The following is a 7,669-nucleotide window of genomic DNA, read 5'->3' as shown; positions in this document are numbered from 1 at the left end:
AATAATATAATGGAGAAGATATGGGAAGGGGAGAAGATACAGGATTGATCTAGCATGAGAGCTTTCGTGCTACTGGCACACTGGCAGGGCAGACCTGTGTTCCTTAACCAAGGATGGAGTTTGTTTCTGTGGCTGTTTGATGGACAGAACTGGGAGAGGCTTGGGAAGCAGCTTCGGTGACCCTTCACTGCTTGGCTTCCCTAGCGTCCTGACTGCTAAAGAGAACAGCTCTGTGTGGCAGCTGCTGGCCCAGGCAGTCCTGCTGAATTTGTCTCCATTCAGGGCACAGCATCTCTCACAGCCTGCCAGTGTGTAGAGCACGCAGGAGGAGAGGCTCGTGAGGAAGCAGGCCAGCATGTGAGGAAGGATCCAGGCCAAACCCCAGTCGTTAATTGGTGAAGATTCAAACGGGAGAACAACTGCTGACAAGGTGTTTCTCTGAAATTCCCTCATTCACTTAATGCCAAACCTGCTTTGCAGGATTAAATAGCTGAAGAATAACTTCCAGAACCAGAATAATGGAGAGTTTGAGACTTATGGTACTGATGTGCTTTCCACTCAGAATGTTGTTTAGATTGTAGCAGGGCCAGACTGCTCCTGCCAAACAATAACACTCGGATTATACGGTGGTTAAAAATTGTGACATCTGAAAGTACGTTCAGAGGCATCCGCTGTGGAAAAGGTACTGTTTTCTGAAAAAATGTTCTTAACTTAAAAGCATTTTAATCATAAATAAAGCTTTCAGATACTTAATTCTTGTAATCTTTTCTACTTCTTTACACTAGGAAAAAAAAATCTGCAAACACAATTAATGGAAAGAAGCACAATTACTGGTTCTGAAATACAAACAGAGCATCCTTAAAATATTTGGGGATGCTTAAGATTCTCTGGCCAAATTTATAGTAAATCATGTCTTTTAGATAATTGAATTCCTTTAAAAATTTAGCAATTGATTCTGTATGCAACAAATCACAGGCTTTCATGTTTAGGGCATATGTTTATTCAGACAAATTTAAAATATGTTTGCATCTAAATTATGGAGAATTCTGAATGTATTGTTTCCCTTTATGTGAAAGAACTTTTATTCCATATTGCACATCAGTTTATCTGTTTTTCTTCCATAGGATAGAAAATACCAGTGACATCAGAAGCCTGGTGTCTTAGTATAACAGAAAGATGGATCTGTTGCACTTTTAGACAGAATTATCAGGAGGATATGACAATGACAGAAAAAAATGTGCTTTGCTATCTTTAAAACAGACAAAAATAAAATCATCTCCTTCTTTTCTATGCACTAGCCATAGAACAGACTGTGATTTGCTCAGCAGTGCCAAAATATTATGGAGTTGATACATGGAAATATAGTTTTCCCTATAGAAAGAATAAACATCCTCTTTATGACTCACTGTAGGTTTACCTGTGTATTAAAATAGCACTTGCAGTTTTATATACTGCAGCACAAGCTTACACACAGGGTCCAAAGAAGGAGAAATGTGTGTGTGTGTGGATAGTGTTTGATTTATTTGGAGATAAGCAAACGGATGTAGGTAGGCTGGTTACTCTCTTGTATTACCTCATGTATGAAAAAAATACAAATTCTTTTTGTTTGGGTGTTTGGCTTCAATCACTGCAACATTGCCTGTGGTTTGATCAATTGTACACGGATGGCAGAACATTGGCTTCAGTGTACACAGATAACTGTTTAATATTTCAATATATTTTTCCTTTTCTGCCAACAGCATCCTAGGAGTTTGTTCTCATGGCAGTGTTTGGCTTGCAGGCTGATGAGCAGGAGGTAAGGTGGAAGACACCACTACCAGTGCTCTGTTTAAAAGAATGCTCTTTTCCACTGAAGTCTGTATGCACTGGAATGGAGGAGAGATCTCATTTCTGCTCCAGAGATGTGTTACATAGGAACATTTTGCTTAGCAGTATTATCTGACTTCAGCTTGGTCTTGACAGAGCCTTTCCCTTTCCAGTATGAAAGTGTTTAGGCAACTTGTACCTGACCATCCTAAATGAGTGTCATCATCATTGTGATCCATTTGTAACAGAAACATGGAATCTGTGTATCCATAGCTTACCATGCAAAAATGGCTTAAGGTTGTTTTTCAGGTGCTAAATTCGACCTTTCAACTTATGTAGTCACAGAGAAATATGATCTTCTGTGGCTGGAATTTCTACAGTCTGCCTGTGCTCTGTATGAGGTCATTTATTTTGCACTGATGAACCCCTTATTTCTCCATGTGATTGTTTTACACGTGAGCCAGCAGGAAGAGCTCATCACCTGAATTCATTCACTCCTGTATTCATCAAGTTCTTTCTGACACCATTTAAAGGCACTTGCACAAGAGCTCTGAGTACCCAACAGCACTGAAAAACAGTCCTACGCTATGTCTGTACAAAATGAAAGTTTTTACTAGCTACAACAAAAAAAGTGTTACTAATTTTCACTTCTCCAGCCTGAGGATGGAAAGCAGATCTCCACTAAGTGGCAACACTGTGCATCGTTATTGCTAGATTTGTGGAATTATTTTTACATTTGTGAAGGTTTTAATATAAACTGCTGCTCATGTGGCAGTAATTTTTCATTTTGCTCCTAGGGTTTTCTTTCATTATTTCCAAGACAGATGAATTAAGTTTGCACTAGGAAGATCTTAGGATAACCTTCCCAAATGCTTTCGCAGGTTCATATTTTGCAGAGTTTTCCATTTGAACAGGAGCTTTATATATATTATAATAACACTCATTTACCAGTTGGAAAACACATCAAATGGGTCCCCAGTCAGATTGGATGCTCCTCAGGTCACTTCCACTGCTCTGCAGCATCAAGTCAGTCCCAGAGATCTCCCACAAATAAGGTAGACTTTATGTTTTACAAAATTAAGGGTGCAATTATATTTACTTCATGTCTATGCCCTGTGCATGAAGATAATGTATTTCAGTTTGTACTTTAAAATACTGAAATACTTTAAATTGAAGCACAATTGTGATGTTTGAAAGCCATGTTGTGTTCTTTACACACCATGGTAGTAAGGGTGACATTTTGATATCCCAGTTCTGTTAATCAACTCCTGAATCACAACAGCTGTTCCAGGCCAAAAACAGGGCAGTTTGTATTCACTTGCCAAGGATACCAAAGCTGTCATCAAATACATCCTCACACATTGCAAGTATAATCTTATATAGTAATCTGTATTACTACTTCCAGTTCTTCTAAAAAATTCACCAGTTGGATTTAATATTAAGAAATAACACGGAGATACTGAAGTCAAACCACAGCTTGTAACAACGTTCCTGAGCAGATTCCAGTGCTGCCCTAGTTGCATTCCTGAAAAGCTGTTATCTAAATATGATGACTCTGTGAGGCACATATACTGCTTTGCCTACTGGCTGAAACATACATTTTAATTCTGCAAACAGAGAAATACAAATGTGTGCAATTTATTTTTGTATGCTATTTTGATTCTGGAAAACCAACATTAGGAAATCACAGCAACAGTTCCTAAACTTCTGTCTGTTGAAATTGTCTTTTATTTTGATACTGAAACATATTAAAGGTAAAGGTGTGTTCCTGAAGTGTACTGATCTTCACAGAAGGGAACACAGGGGACCTCAGTATTACTCTTGTTTATCACCGACATGGAAAACTTTCCCATGCAGCTCTGCTATTTTCTTATACTGTGGAGATTTATTATACGAAATCCTACATGCTAGTGAGTTAGGAAAAATACCATTGGGTGTAGCGTTCAGGCATTCTCCAGCTAGAGTGGCTCTGTGGGAATGAACTTCGTTTACAGTAGAGTTATGACAATATAAACCTGCTTTGCAGCAAAGCCTCATACAAATAAGAATCAGGCTTATGTATATAGATATATATACAGAATAATAAATCATCCTTTTTTCTCCAACATTCCAAGAAGATGGGAACTAAATAAAACCACACGCTTCATTTTGATAAACCCATGAGAAGTATTTTCAGGCAAAATCATTTTTGAAGAATTAAATTAAAAAAATAATAGAGCGTAGTTTTGGAGCTCATGAAGGATTCATGATTAGAGGAGACACGATGGATCCTTTGTAGTGTTGTTCTCTCTTCTTTGTTCTCCATCGTTCTGCAGAAATGACAATTATTGTCCAACTGATGTCTTACATGAGAACAACAGTCAGGCTCTGAGCTTACTTTTTGTGTATTTGAAACAAAACCTGTGACTTTGCTACCACAGGATGGGATGGGACTATTATTGATGTGTCCTATAGGCTGACAGTTTTATTGCCAGAAGGACATCTCGTGGAGGCTTCAGGTGGAACATTGCTGTCTTTTAGCAAAAATTCAGCTTCACAAAATGAGTTATTGTAAGTTCCATAGTTCCAGCCACATAAACAGGTCACTGTTGCAGAAACCAAGGTCTCCGATCCACCCTAATGATTAGTAGCTCATCTCACTGCTTTTTACTGATGTTGCTTACCATTTTCCTCAAAGTCTTCCAATTGTTTCTATTTTTCACTGTAAAAACTTTTCATATTTGATGTAAGCTTCCCAGCAGTCCTTTTCTACCATTATCCCTCATGAGGTGCCATTTATGTAAGAAAACAGGTGTGGTCAGCAAGGCGTCATGTATGGTTAGCTGACTGTGTATCTGAGATGTGTTAATCTAACCTGGAATGTGCTAATGAAACATGCCTGAGATATTACAGTGATGAGCAGCAAAGAAATGGGTGTGACATACTGAGAATTCCACAGCATCTGGTACTTATTTGCTGTCAACACTTAATGCAGACTTAGCATACTCTATTAAGAAATCATCTTTGCACTTGCTTTTCATACCTGTAATACAGTAATTAGATGTGGAAGTGAGGTAAGTGCCTCTTTTGTCCCTGTTTGTCCAGATGTTTTCTGTAACAACGAATAACCTCACATGCTTTCAAGGCATGTCTTAGGTTTGGTCTTAGCTTTGTCTAGGAGAGTACAAGGGCTTCAGTTACGTGCACTTTTGGGGAAAACCTCAGGTTTTAGACACGTACCCTGGGAAACTGAACAACAGCAGTGGAAAGGCCTAAATGCAATGAATGGATAAGATCTTGTCCTGGCAGAGGAAGAGCAACTCAAGTCAGTGGACTTTCACCTATGCCAATTTCCCCCCACTCTAGTGAAATACATCCTCTACAAAAGAAATTATTTGAAAGAGACAGCCCACACAATACCATAACAAAGTGATTTTATTGACATTCCTCTATGGTGATATGGTTGAATAGAAAGCACAGCCTATCATGTGAAATTTTTCTGTCAATATAAGCAAAATCAGTCCAACAAGGAGGACCTTTCCTGCCATTGACTTTACGTAGTCTTTAACAAAAGCCGTAACAGACGTATCCTTTATTTTAGAGAAATTGGAAGCTGCAGGGAATTTGGCTAATGGTACAATACTTATTCTATCTAGTAACTACTATGTACAGGCATCTGTTTTTCTACTAGAACAAAGGAACTACTTGACTCACTGGAGAGAAAGTAACAATCCAATCTGTTGGACCTTGTTGTGACTGGAAATCCTATCACAGATTTAGTATATTGCAGCAGTTTTTTGTGTTGTTTTTTTTTTTGTTTGTTTGTTTTTATAATGAGCACTGAGGTACAGCAAGAATTATAATAGAAAAAGCACCACATTTATTACAGAAAGGTCTGTTGGTCTGCATTTGACTGAAAGTGTTCAATCTTGACTGGGAAGCTCTACTTGTAGAGACAGGGCAAAAAAAAAAAAAAATATTTCAATAGAAATTAAACAAATCTCATCACATTCATCCTTCTGGATCTCCATAGACTGTCACAGGATTAATAGCAAAGTTTAACTCCTCTGCTGTGAGTGTGTATTTTAGTTTATTAGTTAGTCAATTTCCCTGTCAAAATTCACTACCCTGCTTTTTTGAGCTGGAAGTGTATCAGCTATTTGTTACTGTGAAACAAGGATAACAAAGTACAAAGCCAACCGCCTCCACAGGCTGTCTCAGACTAGAATACCAACTCCAACCTCATCTCCATCTCACTAAAAACTTCATGGGCACTTGAGCAAATTTGGTGAAAAAAGTTCTGTGTCAGACTGTACAAAACTCATGATCTCTCCATTAGATGTTAGGTGTAATTTGGACCACTTACTCCTTGCCTTGTCATAGCCACAGAACTCCCTAGAACATAAAACTGAGTTCCAAATATGCACAGCCACGTGATTGAGACTGGATGCTCACAGAATGTCCTGCAGACTGAAATGATGTTTGTAAGGTTTAGACCTGATGCAGACAACAGTAAGGTACAGCTGTGACTGTACTATGTACTCAATGTATACACAATATGTACTCAAATGCTACATAGCTTTTGTGCTTGAACAGTCAGTGTGACTTCTTTCAAATTCTCTTATCTTCAGCATAAGGCTACTATAGCACCAGGATTTCATCAACAGCAATACTCCTTTTCTTCCTTCTACCATTAATACCATCACAGCAATCGCTTTGAGAAAAGTAAAATCTCCGAACCCAAACTACTACAAACTACCATCATCCATTCCTCCTGTCAGAGACTGCATTTCAAAAAAAGCTGTCAGATTGCCTATCCCACTTTTAATTTGCATTTTTAAATCTGCTGATGTTCGTCTCATTTCTTATATAGCCAACACCATGTGCAGTGTGAACTGAGGAGAAGGAGCTGAACAGATTTTTTGAAAGCTTATTGCTCACGTATTTCATTGTAAGTCTGCTTGATGCAAAATTTGAAAGTCTTTCCTACGAGAAACTGAAACCAGAAATTCTGTAGTTAACAGTTATATTTTACAAATGAAAATGCAGACCTGGGAAGAGAGCACATATACTAACAACAGCGTTGAACCATACGATGAAGAGGGAAGGCTGTATGTCTTGCATAATAATACAGAAAATCAAATTATTATGTAATGGACAGCTTTAATAAGAGGGCAGAGGAGATGTGTTCTTCCCCTCACTCGTTAGCACCATTCTCTCCCTCACTCTGACGTACAAGGACACCAAGGTGCACAGCTTCCCCTTCACTTCAGATTGCATCCAGACTCAGGCTGTGGTATGAATGGAAAAATGCCTTGTGAGGTGCAGATCTGGATACCCCAGAGATGATATCAGTGTTTGAAAACATATCAGAGTAGGGCATCTGGAGAGATAGAGGGATAGAGATGAAAAGTGAAAGAAAAGCAAGAGTAGCATGGTGTTTATCTTTACAAAAATATTTGTCTGCTTTCCTCTATTTCTGACTTTAGACTAAAACAAACAAGCAAGCAAAAACTAAGGACCCCAAACAAAAATCCTTCAACAAAATTTGCATGATTTTGTCCTTTATGTCATCACAAATACCTACGAATAACAACTTTTAAAAATACTCCTAGTTTGTGCACTTGAAAGCTAGCTTGGACTAAGGATTTTGATGGCAAGAAGCAGGCTGTGCTGTATATTTTCTAGAGCAGGAACACACAAGCTGCTTGAGATGGCATTTGTCAAACATGGAGATGCACAGCACCTTATTTAGAGTTCAGTGTGTGGTGAGGGCCAGAATATGTTGTGAAGAAGAACCTCAAGAGCTTTTGTTCTTTCAGTCAGTGGGTTTTGACGCTGCCTCTGAAATACAAATATCTTTTATTATGCTACAAAAAATAGT

Source organism: Tympanuchus pallidicinctus, unplaced genomic scaffold, assembly GCF_026119805.1.
Source record: "Tympanuchus pallidicinctus isolate F22 unplaced genomic scaffold, pur_lepc_1.0 scaffold34, whole genome shotgun sequence".
NCBI classification, from domain to species: domain Eukaryota; kingdom Metazoa; phylum Chordata; class Aves; order Galliformes; family Phasianidae; genus Tympanuchus; species Tympanuchus pallidicinctus.
Note: the sequence above shows the minus strand (reverse complement) of the source record.